The following is a 13,260-nucleotide window of genomic DNA, read 5'->3' as shown; positions in this document are numbered from 1 at the left end:
TCTTCTGACCTCTTCCTACCGTATTCTCTTGCTTTTATTTATATTGTCCACATCCATGGATACATTTAACATGGCCCCTCCCAAGCATACACAGCAGCATCTACCCCATCTAATCAAATGGCACCACAATGATTCAGCCAGTTATTCTATCTGTAAGTCTAGAAGTCATTCTTAACTCCTCTCTTTCTCCCACAACCAATATCCAAGCCCAACCAATTCTATTCATTCTACCTGCAAAATGTGTCCTAAATCCAACCATTTCTTACTCCCCCCACCCCCATTAAAATCTTCATCATTTCTTGGATAGAATGCTGCAGTAACATTAAGCAAGAACTAAAAGACATCCAAATTGGAAAGAAAGAGGTGAAACTATGTCTGTTTGCTGATGATGTAATCTTGTATGTAGAAAACCCTTAAGATTCCACACACAAACAACTGTTGGATCTAATAAACAAATTCATCAGTTGCAGGATACAAAATTAACACACAAAAATCAGTTGCATTTCTATATACTAACAATGGACATTTCAAAAGGAAATTAAAAAAAAATTCTAATTACAATAACATCAAGAAGAATAAACAAAAACAATACTTAAGAATTAACTTAGGAGACGAAAGACTTGTACACTGAAAACTACAAAACGTTGCTGAAAGAAACTAAAGAAGACATAAATAAATGGAAAGACATCCCATGTTCATGGTTTGGAAGACTTAATATTATTAAGACATCAATACTACCCAAATCAATCTACAAATGCAATACAATCCCTATCAAAATCCTAAAGATGTTTTTCTCAGACGTAGAAAAATCTATTCTAAAATTCATATGGAGTCTAAAGGGACTCCCAGATAGCCAAAACAATCTTGAAAAAGAACAAAATTGGAGGACTGATACTTCCTGATTTCAAAACTTACTACAACACAGAGTAATCAAAGCAGTATAGTCTTGGCATAAAGATAGATATATAGCCTAATGAAGTAGAATAGAAATTCCAGAAATAAACTCTCACATATATGTTCTAATTACTTTAGATGAGGGTGCCAAGACCATTTATTGGGAAAAGAAAACACTTTCAACAAATAGTTCTGAGAAAACTGAATATCCACATGCAAAGGAATGAAGCTGGACCCTTACCTATTACCATACACAAAAAATTAATTAAAAATGGATCAAAGACCTAAACATAAGAGCTAAAACTATAAAACTCTAGAAGAAAATATAGGGGAAAGCTTCATGCATTTTGCAATGATTTCTTGAATATGACACAGGCTTTAAAAGGAAAAAGTAGACAAATTTGACTTTATCAAAACTATAACTTTTTGTGCATCAAAGGACACATAAACAGAGTAAAAAGGCAATCCACACGATGGTAGAAAATATTTGCAAAACACATATCTGATAAGGGATTAATGTCCAGAATAAAAATAAAACTCCCAAAACTCAACAATTAAAACTAACAACCCAATTTAAAAATGGGCAAAGGACTTGAATAGATATTTCTCCAAAGAAAATATACAAAGGCCAATAAGTACATGAAAAGATATGCAACCTTACTAATCATTACAGAAATGCAAGTCAAAACCACGATAAGATACTACATCCTACCCATTAAGATGACCATTACCAAAAAAAAGAAAATAACAAGTGTTAACAAGGATGTGAGGAAATTGGACTCTTGGATATGAAGAAATTGGACTCTTGTGCATTGCTGGTAGAATGTGTGTGGTTTCTCAAAAAATTTAAAATAGAATTACATTCCATGTGATCCGGCAATTCCACTTCTGAGTATATACCCCAGAGAAGTGAAAGCATCTACCGCATACCCAGGTACATTTGAAGAGCAAGATGGCACCACCCACATCGTTGCACCCCTTCTGCAAGCTGTTGGGTCTGGCTGGGCTCCCAAGCAGCTCCTCAGTGTGATCAAAGTTCTACATTCAGAAGCTACCACATGACAGACCCGACTGGCTGAGAGTTGGACTGACCTTGGCCACCTCCATCTTCTTGCGGATCTATCTCATCAAACAACCTGATGCAGATGGTTTAGCGTACCAAAGAAGAAATGGGTTGGAATAAACTACTGAAACACTAATGCAGTATGCTCCATACACTGATTATAGCAGTTCCCTCGGATCCACCAATTTGTTGAGTCGTAAATGTGACAGAAAAAGTGATAAAGGGAATGGATGTCAAATCAGCATTTGTGTTTTGCATCATTAAATGAAAAAATAAAAATACTTTCGTATTCTTAAAAAAATAAAATTAAAAAAATTAAAGTAGTCAAATTCATAGAGACAGAAAGTAGAAGGGTGGTTGCCAGCAGCTAAAGGAAGGGGTAAGTGAGGAGTTATTTAATGGGTGCGGAGTTTCAGTCTTATAAGATGAAGAAAGTTTTGGAGATGGATAGTGATTGCACAACAATGTGAACGGACTCAACGCCGCTGAACTGTACACTTAAAAATGGTAAATTTTATGTTATGTATGTTTTACCACATTTTTAAAAATAAGAAATTTTTTAAATAAATTGGAAAAGTCTTTAAAAAAAAGAATGCTGTCTAACATCCTACCTGTCTTCCCATTTCCACTCTTGTTATTCTACCCTAAGTTGGGTTTTTTTTTTAAGATTTTATTTATTTATTTATTTGATAGAGAGAGAGCACACAAGCAGTGGGAGCGGCAGGTGGAGGGAGATGGAGAAGCGGACTCTCTGAGGAGCAGGGAGCCCGATGTGGGGCTAGATCGGAGGACCCTGGGATCATGACCTGAGCCAAAGGCAGACGCTTAACAACTGAGCCACCCTGGCGCCCCCCTACTGTCAAGTTTTTTAAGAGTAAATCAAATCACGGCAGTCTCCTGCTCAGAACTCTGCAATGATTTCCCGAAATTCTCAGAATAAAAATCCTCTTAATAAAAAAAAAATCCTTCTAGTCTACAAAGGCCTGACCTATCAGCCCGTCGTCCTACATATCTGTACAACTTCATCTCTGTCCCTTTCCTACTGCTATTCCAGGCACCTGGGCCAGAATGTCCCTGCCCCTTGACTCCCTCACTTCATTTGGGTCTCTGCTTAAATGCCACCATCCCAGAGATGACTTTCCCGATCTCCCTTTCTTTTCTTTTTCTTTTTTTTAAAGACTTCATTTATTTGAGAGAGAGAAAAAACGAACAGGGGGAAGGGGCAGAGGGAGAGAGAGAGAGAGAAGCAGAGTCCCCGCAGAGCAGGGAGCCCGATGCGGGGCTCGATCCCAGGACCCTAGGATCATGACCTGAGCCGAAGGCAATCGATGAACCGACTGAGCCACCCAGGCACCCCTCCTGATCTCCCTTTCTAAAAGAGCTCCCCACTCCACACACTCTATCCCCACCTTGACCTGCTTTATTTTGCTTTATAGTGTTCATCACCATCTCTACTTCTTTAATATCATATATTTGTAAGTTGTTGAACTCCTATAATATGTTTGTGTAGACTTCTCCGACTCCTTGGGGTTCTGGCCACCTCAGATGTCTGCAGCTGCCTGTGTCCTGGTCCCACCCTTGGCTCCCGCACACGTTATCAGGAGTCCCACACTTAGGCCTGTGGACGTTCCACCTTTCTTTGTCCATACCCTTGCCCCTTCAAAGAGCTGCCCTTGACCACCACTAGGACAAGACAGCTCCACAAACTGTATGCTCTGACACAGCTGGGGAGGCGGACACACAGCCCTTGGGGACATTTGGCTGGTGAATTCTCAAGTATCCTGAGCACACTATAGACAGCAAAGTTGGGGGAGGTTAGCTCCACAGACTCCCGGCGCCCTTGGGACAGGAAGGGCTAGAGGAGGACCCGTGAGGGGTCCTCCAAAGCATGGCTCCCAGAGCAGTGATCCTCATGCCCATGTATGAGCTGCCTGCCTTCATGGACCCACTCCAGCCTCCCTTCCAAGTCACATTTACTGTTCATGGCTCTCTTGCTCCCTTCCCATGCACCAAACTGAATTGTTTGCTTATCTCCCAAAATAAAGAGCACTATTTTAGGGCCCAAGAGTAGCACAGCATGGTAAGTTTAGTTGTGTTGGATAGAAAACAGAAAATGCTTCCTTGAAAATAAATAAGGACAACTTTGTTTTGCTTGCTTATAGTTTGTTTGCTGGAGCTGTAACAGACCTTATAAATCAACACGATTCTTCCAAAGAAGCGGAGGCTTGGACCTGCTAAGGAGCTCGGTGCTGGCCCAGAACCCAAGGCGGGGGACTAAAAAGCTGCAAACCGTTCCCAGGGCCCACCCGTCGGACCCCATTCCACCAGTGTCCTCTGCCAGCCCAAAGGCCACGGTAAAGACAGGCTGGCTCTGACTACACCCTCACCCTAGGTCTCCTAGAACCTTGGAAACCACTGATTCTAGCACCTGGCCCCATCCCCTCCCAGCCTTGACCCTGGCCTGGTGATAGGAGCTGGAATGGCAAATCCTTCCTCATCCCATCTGTAGGTCCCACAGGTGACAAAAATCTTGAAACTTGGAGGATTAAAAAAAAAAAGGTCTTCCTCAAAACCTCTGGGCTGCCGCAGCTGTGAATATGAAGAGGAAAGAGGCTTCTAGAACCACTGTGTGACCATCCCACAGCTCTCCAGCAACGGCTGTGCACAGGACAGTGTGGTGAGGTGACCTTGACACTGCAGAACCCCGGGGGTGAGGGCGGGGGCTTATCTGTGCCGCTTCTTTGTGGAGCTGTGGAGAGGGGGCTGGGGCTACAGCTGCAGCTTGGAGAACAAGGTCATTCCCGGGCCTGGGACTCTGTTTCTAGTATTTGATTGACCCAAGTGGAAATTAACAGTGTACAAGTATTACATTACTATTCTCACCTTCAGGAAAAAAAAGACAGTTTGAGAAACAAAGTCTACAAGCAATCACTGTAGGTTTTCATCCTCCTCCCCCCAAAATCTAGCAAATTGACAAATGTCCGACTCATTAAAATAAAAACAGTGAAAAAAATTTAACCCTACACACCCCGAATTAACTCTTGCGTATCAGGTTTCCAAGGAGCAGAATAAGACTCTCTTCAGTGGTTAGAAAGACAAGGAAGGAAAACCTCTTTTTATCCCCTCTACCTCTAACTCTGTAAACCTCTGGTAGAGGAGAAATCTCATCAAGACTTTCTTTTATTTTTATTTATTTATTTATTTATTTATTTATTTTTAAGATTTTATTTATTTGACAGAGAGAGACACAGCGAGAGAGGGAACACAAGCAGGGGGAGTGGGAGAGGGAGAAGCAGGCTCCCCTCTGAGCAGGGAGATGTGGGGCTCGATCCCAGGACCCTGGGATCATGACCTGAGCCGAAGGCAGATGCTTAACAACTGAGCCTCCCAGGCTGGAATTTTATTTTTAGCCCAGTCTGGAATTTCTAAGCATTCCAAAAGCAGGCAGTCACTTCACTGCAAAGGACCCATTAGAAAGTCTTTCTTTGTACCACTTTGCCTGATAACATAGAGATGAAATCTCACTGTAATACGAGATTTCCAGGATGGGGAATGAAGGCATTTGTTTAGAGTAGAAACGGAAAGATTTCATTTCTTCAAACAGAAAAATAAAATCCTGAGAGAGCAGAGAAATAAATCAACATATTTTTCTAATTTGTTGTTCCTGACAACCTTGAGAAAAAACAACAAAAAAGTCAGCCTGTTTCATGCACAGCATGTTTCAGTGCACAGAGAACTTGTCTGGAACTCTTCAGGGCCTGCCAAACTCCTGCAGGAGAGATAGGAATCAGCTCTGATTTTGAAGGAGATCTCAGTTGATCCTGGATGACAAAGTGAATTAGGGAAATTCAGGGTCAATTTCTTGCTGATTACACTGATGCACCAGTCACAGAACCTTTTACTCAGAGCTGTAGAGACATAAGCTTGAATCTAGCAGGTATGTTCTTGTAAACACAAACCTGGGATTCCTATAAAGTCAGAACTACTGTTAAAATGCTAGGGCATCAGAGAACGTAGCTTATTTTCATGATGCAAGATTAAACACCAAGGAAGAAGTCCCTGGGAGTCATGTTTATATTTAGGTCAATAACAAAGGGAAAGGATAGAAGCGAAGCTCAGGGAATTTAGAAAGCACCAAAGTTTATGCACGGGACAGATGATAAGACAAACAGATAAAAAAAAAATTACCCAGTGTAGTGGGCTGAATGGTGACACCAAAGCTATGTCCCCATCCTAATCCCAGAGTATTCTGAATCAGAGTAAATTGTGTTCGCAGTGGCTCAACTGCTTACAAATCATAATCCTTGGATAGATGTTAACACAGTCAAACAGTTTTAATGTTTATTCCTTACTTATACTGGATACACAGAAGTTTAAAGATACAAAAGGCAAAGCCAGCATGGTTTACTAGGACCGAAGTGTGGGGACAGCCCCAGCAGCTTTCGCGGGATAAATCCACCTACACCCTACCCTCTGGGACCTCCTTCCCTCCGAGCCATCCTTTGAGCAATCACTCCTCAGGCATTGCTTGATGTTGAGTGAAACAAAGCCTACCCGGGACTTTACTAGTTTACTACTGCAAAATCTAATTACTGGGCTGCTCCCTAGCATTCATGTTTCAAAGTTTAAAAACCCAACCCAAACCAAACCAAAACAAGAAAACCACCCACAGAGCATCCATGAGAGTTGAAGTACTGCCCTTCCCCAGTGTGGGCTCTCTGGTACTTGGAAAAATTAACAAATATGGCCCTTATATGGCAAAAGCTGTGACTAAGTGAAGAATCCCGAGAAGAGGGACACTGGATGGCTTAGTCATTAAGCATCTGCCTTCGGCTCAGGTCATGATCCCAGGGTCCCTGCCTGGCTCTGAGCCCCGCATTGGGCTCCCGGCTTGGCTTTGAGCCCCGCATCAGAGCTGCCTTCCCTGGGTTGAGTCTGAGTCTGAAGCCAGAGCTTTAAGAATTAATGTAGGTAGCTAAGGCGTGGGGGGACTCTCTTGATCTCTCACCCTATGGCCAGGCTCTGTGCCAGAGCACCTGGGGTTCCCCGAGAGATCCTGTGAGCAATTTCTGCCCAGTTCTGGGCAGAGTGGCAGAAGTGGTGGCGTTACCTGATTCCCCTCTGTGCTTGGCCAGCCCAGGTCCTGCCTGTGCTCAGGCATTTAAACAACAGGCACAATGGCAGCACGGTGATGGCCTGATGTCACCCTGGGCCTGTGGTCTCTCCTCCCTTCCCCCAGAGAAAGAAGGACGGCCCAGCTTGAGCAGGAAATAGAGAGGCATGGGAAGGTTGGGGACAAGAAGAAGAGGGCAAGAGCTAGTGGGAAATAGACTGTCGCCCCAGATGAAGACCTCTGAGCCAGACCATTCACCTGGTCCCTTTACCACTGAGGCAGGCTCTGAAGCCCACTGGGCAACTGGAGCCTGGGCTTGCTTACCCTCAGCCCTGTTCCTCACTGCCACCCCGCCTTCTGCTTTGCTCTCTCTGTGGTGGGGTGGCAGGCTCAGCCCTGGAGGCGACACACCTCAGTCCCTCAGGTCAGCCAGCTTCTGGCTGGATTTGGTGCTCGTGGAAGGTGGGGTGTGGAAGAAGGGAGCGAGGACCCAGGGTATCTCTCCCCATTTGCTCTTCAGGGGGTGTTTCCGGTGGCAGTTGCGTCTCTTCTGTGGCCTGCAAGGCGACCCCTGAGCTTGGGGAAGGCCATGTCCTCCCTCTGTCCCTGCAGCCTCCATGGTAATAGCCTCTCACTGTGCTAATCTGTGTGTTACCATATCTCCCTCTGGTCTCGGCTCCTCCAGCACAGCGTAAACGTTCCATGTTTTACGTGCTCAGAGTGGGCTCTGTGTTCCTGGTTGATCTCTGGCAATTATATCACCCCCGCCCGAGTGAGCAGATGGATGGGTTTCTCTGACAAGCTCCTCGCTCCATGAGGGGCATGTGTTCACCACACTCAGACGCCCCCACAGTCAGCTCCTGGGCACCCTCCGTGCGTCCGGCCCACACAGGCACTGCCCCACACATATCCACGTAGTCACTGCGATGATCCTTTGAGATATTGTCAGATGAGACATCACCTAAATAATGAGGTGCCCACATTTCAGAGATGCCAAGTAATTATGCATCCTCCTGCCATTAGCAAATGCCTGGGAAACACACACCAGAGATTCCTCTGACATTACAAACCATCCATCGGTATTAGGGGATTTCTACTTACAGAAAGGATGGGCTCCTCTTAGCACTGCTGAGCTTTTCCATGGCACTCATTCGTTTGGCACTGCAGCTTTCTTAATTTATCAGGCTTCTCTCTGTCTCAACAGCCCTGAAAAGGGGGGCAGCATGTTCCTCTTCAATTGGGCATGCTCCGTAGAATGAACAAAGCAGATGGCCCATCAAAACATTAACACAAAATGCGTCATGTATTCAAGTATTTAAAGAATACTTTGCAACAGATGTTGGAGAGGTTGTGGAGAAAGGGGCACCCTCTTACACTGTTGGTGGGAATGCAAGTTGGTACAGCCACTTTGGAAAACAGTGTGGACGTGCCTCAAAAAATTAAAAATAGAGCTACCCTATGACCCAGCAATTGCACGCCTGGGTATTTACCACAAAGACACAGATGTAGTGAAAAGAAGGGCCATACGCACCCCAATGTTCATAGCAGCAATGTCCGCAATAGCCAAACTGTGGAAAGAGCCGAGATGCCCTTCAACAGACGAATGGATAAAGAAGATGTGGTCCATATATACAGTGGAATATTACTCAGCCATCAGAAAGGATGAATACCCAACTTTTGCATCAACATGGATGGGACTGGAGGAGCTTATGCTAAGTGAAATAAGTCAAGCAGAGAAAGTCAATTATCATAGGGTTTCATTTATTTGTGGAACATAAGGAATAGCATGGAGGACATTAGGAGAAGGAAGGGAAAAATGAAGGGGGGGAATCAGAGGGGGAGATGAACCATGAGAGACTATGGACTCCGAGAAACAAACTGAGGGTTCTAGAGGGGAAGGGCGTGGGGGGATGGGTTAGCCCAGTGATGGGTATTAAGGAGGGCATGTACTGCATGGAGCACTGGGTGCTATACAAAAACAGTGAATTGTGGATCACTACATCAAAAAACTAATGATGTATTGTATGGTGACTAACATAACATAATAAAATTAAATTAAATTAAAAAAAAATAAAGAGTACTTTGCAGTTGATTTAATAGCTGGAGACCTCAGAATTCCACAGGGCCCAGAAAACTGCATTATTTCATCTGAGTCATTAGGGAGGACCAAGAACCAAGACACTTAGGAACTGCCCAGACGAACCAATTCACTTTGCTTTTTGCAGATGAGCCATGAGGCTCCTATTGATGACTTCTCTGGGCCCAATTAGCACTACCCTCTGCTCCAATAGGGAGGGAGAGATCCCCCCAGAAGGAAAGGACCTCTGCCTGGCAGTCCAGCCTGGGCTCTGTCCCGATGGAGTGGAGAGATGTGGGTTTGGAGAGGAGTAGATGCTGTAGAAAAACAAACAGATGGGAAACATGCACTGAAGAAGGCATTCTGAAATCCAAATTTTCCACACTCCAGGAATGTCAGTGTTTATAAATCCCTTCCCCTGGTGTATATAAAAAGGCTCTTCTGTTTTGAACATGTTAGGTAATTAGGAGCCTGGAAGGATGAAACCCCAGGAAACCTAGTAGGATACATTAAGGAACCAGCTTGCTGTAAAGCTGTTGTTTTTCCTCCCTGTATAAAATAGCAGGAAAGAATAAATGCATTTCTCTAATGGGCCAGAATTAGAACATCTCACATGTCTTTGTAGCCCCACAGTCTATACTCTGACTGACACATAGTAAATGCTCAATAAATATGTGTGTGGATGAAGAAAGAAATGAAATAATCTTGCCAACTTCAAAAAATACATCTAGTCTTTTTTGTTGTTGTTGTTTATCCATTTGTTCAGCAGACATTAAGCAGAGTTCTATCAGTCCCCATGCTGGATGGAAGTATACAACAATACCTTAGACGGGGGTCCTGCCCTCAAGAGGGTCACTGCCTAGTAGAGAGAGGCAGAAAGCGAACATTCCTGAGTACTTGTGCTGGTGGGGCCCTGGAGGAAGGAATGGTTAGTTCTAGCTAACACTACAGGTGCCTCTGTATGAGTGACAACCCTTCTGAATATGAGAATTATAATAAGGTGTAGCTTCATCAGTTACCCGCAACTGAGGACTCTCTATAGAGTTGCCAGGGAGCAGAGGTTGGATTTCCATCTGACTCCCTCTTGGTCCAGGGCACAGCTGGTGCTGCTGCCCTAACTGGCTCTGGCAGGCTCTTCTTCCCAAGGCAGAGGCCAGCAGAAAAAGGCTTCTTAGAGGCTGTGGGGCAGGAACTGGCTCTGGGACAGGAGCAGCTGCCCCAGGTGGAAGGAGGGCCTTCATGGTAGAAGGAATCTTGGGAGAAATGCCAGGGACTCTGTCGGGAGCAGCCGGCCAGCACGGGCTCTACCCTGCTTCACCCTTTCCAGCTCTGTGTGTGTGTGTGCACACGTGACTTACCCTCTCTGAGCCTCTTTGCTCCCCAGGAAATGATAATAATAGTGTAGCAGCTGAATGGGATTGTTCTTCAGGATGACCAAGTTAATGCATGTGCAGTACTCAGCACAGGACCTGGTAATTCACAGTATTGTGCTAGGTTTTGGGAGAGGATGGAAATGTGAATTGAAAATAGAGCCTACTATTAAGGAGCTGAAAGAATCCTAGTTCAGAGGAGACACTTTCACAAAAATTATACATTCGATATAGAGTATAAACATTCCACAGAAAAAAACAGATGAATTAAACTCCTTTAGTGTTATCTTCTAGGCAGGTATGATCAGTCAGTTTTATGTCAATGTCACCTTGGCTAGGCGATAGTGGTCAGTTATTTGGTCAAACACTAGTCTAGAGGTTGCTGGAAGGTATTTTTTAGATGAGATTAACACTTAGATCAGTAGACTTTCAGTAAAGCAGGGTGTTCTCTGTCCATGCAGGTAGGCCTCATATAGTCAGATGAAGTCTTAAGAGAAAGACTAAGTGAGTTTACCCCAAATAGAAGAAATTCTCAAGACTGCAATATAGAAACCCTGTCTGAGTTTCTAGCCTGCTACCCTATGAAATTTGGACTCAAGACAACATTAATTCTTACCAGAATTTCCAGCCTACTTTTCTGTCCCATGGGTTTTGAACTCGGCTCCCACATTTGCATGAGCCAATTCCTTAAAATAAATTTGTGTAAGTGTATATGGGTGTGTGTGTGGGGGGCGGGTTGGTGTGTGTGCATATCCTATTTGTTCTGTTTCTCTGGACAACCCTAATATAGAGGGTACTGGGAAATTGCAACATATGACATAATTTTATGAGGAATGAGTAGGATTATACACAAGGAGAAAGATTCGGTTAGTAACTGTTCTTTTTGGGGAATACAGATTCACAGCACTTGGGAAAGGGATATTACACAACAAACCATCTACCTCTCTCTATTGGCAAGTTTTTGTTTTGTGGCCCCCTCAGTCTCAGTTTTGCATTGTATTAAAGCAGGTCTTCTTGAGACTCTACAATTCCAAACAAACCTCTTAAGGAATTCACTTACCTGAAAAGAGTAGACAAAGCAATTTATTTTCGCTGTTTGACACTTAGCAGGAGCTGCCTGGCATTTTTATGCATGGTTTATGCCCTCTCTCCAACTCAATTATAAGCTTTTCTAGGTACTCTCAGCATGTAGCCTGCCATTCTAAACACACAGGTTCTCAATAAACATTGCTTGGATTGAATTGAGTTGAATATGTCCTCCCATGGACCTCAGATTACTCCATTAGAGTATATAAAACTCCCACAAATGACAGCATTCTAGGCAGACCCAAGGGGTAGGTGATCATTTAGAAACTACTCTTACCTCTCTTACTTCTCCTCCCTCCATCCTACATACGCAATTCCTGCTCCTTGTTTACCTGTATCTGGCCTCATGCCCAACATGTAGTCAACAATTACCAACAACCAATAGGATGTAGAGCCCCGTGCTTGATGCCTGGTGGGAAAACAAAGGAGCAGAACTCTAGCCTCTTGGTTTCTCAGCCTCTAACTCCAGTGGTCCCTTTCTCCACCCCACCTCTGCCATCTGCCCCCACTGGCGTAGCCTTGACTTTGTCTTCACTGTTAAGCACACCATCTCCAAATTCTCTATTTCAATATCCTGTTCATTCTTGGCTGCCACCTCCTCATCTCCTGATTCACTCCTTTGAGCTACCCTTCCCAAAATCACATGGCCGGCCCTCTAACCCCAGAACACACGTGCATGCATTCACACATGCGCATACACACACATCATATACTTCCCAGGCTTAGAGCCCATGGTCCAGCATTCCAGCCTCACTCCTCCAAACACCCTTGGCCCCCTACCTCTCCTGCCATTGAACTCACCTGGCAAAACTCCAACCCTAATTAAATCCAACTATCTGCCTACTATATGGCCACACTCTGGCACCAGAAACTGGGTGAAGAAAATCAAACAATCCTGCTGCTTGTTTTTTTCTTTAAAAATTTAAATGACAGGTTTTAAATGGTCACATTTCCCTGGTAAATCAAGTCCCCTCTCCTCAAGGAGACTATTTGGCCACTTCTCCGCCCTCCTCAAACCTACAAGAAACTTCTTCCCTCACTTTCAGCTTGTGACCTCATTTCAGACTTCACCAAGAAAATACAATTAGATGAGAGCTATCTCATCTTCCCACTAACAAACTCAGAACCTATGTGGAGACCCATGCGGATTTTTTGCCTTCTCAACTGATACAAAGGAATAGATTCCTGCTCTTCTCCAAAGCCAGGTGCTCTCCTGTGCTCTCCAGCCAACCATCCTCCTTACTCAAGCTCTTGTTCCCACAGCATAAATTTCTTCCTTGCTGAATCATTCCAGTCAACATATTAATATGCCTTATTATGACCCATTCAAATAGATTCTTTGACCCCATGCCCCTTTAGCTAGTTCTCCATTTCTTTGTTTGCCTTTAAAGCAAAGAAATGGTCTTTTTCATTCTACTCCCTCATCCTCCATTCTCTACACAATTCCCCCTCCCAACCAGGCTTTCGTCCTCATCAACCCGGCCAAAGACTCTTAACGAGACCACCAGTGACAGCTCTTTTGTCAACTCCAGTGGTCAGTTCTTGTCCACATCTTCTCTGTCCTCAGAAGCACTGGCCATTAACCACTATGTCCATGAAACACATTCATCCTCAGATTTCATGATGCCACAAGATCCTGGTTGTCATCCTACTTGAG

The sequence above is a fragment of the Mirounga angustirostris genome, unplaced genomic scaffold, assembly GCF_029215605.1.
Source record: "Mirounga angustirostris isolate CCGP_5_RB_7025 unplaced genomic scaffold, mMirAng1.0.hap1 SCAF_3, whole genome shotgun sequence".
NCBI lineage: Eukaryota > Metazoa > Chordata > Mammalia > Carnivora > Phocidae > Mirounga > Mirounga angustirostris.
Note: the sequence above shows the minus strand (reverse complement) of the source record.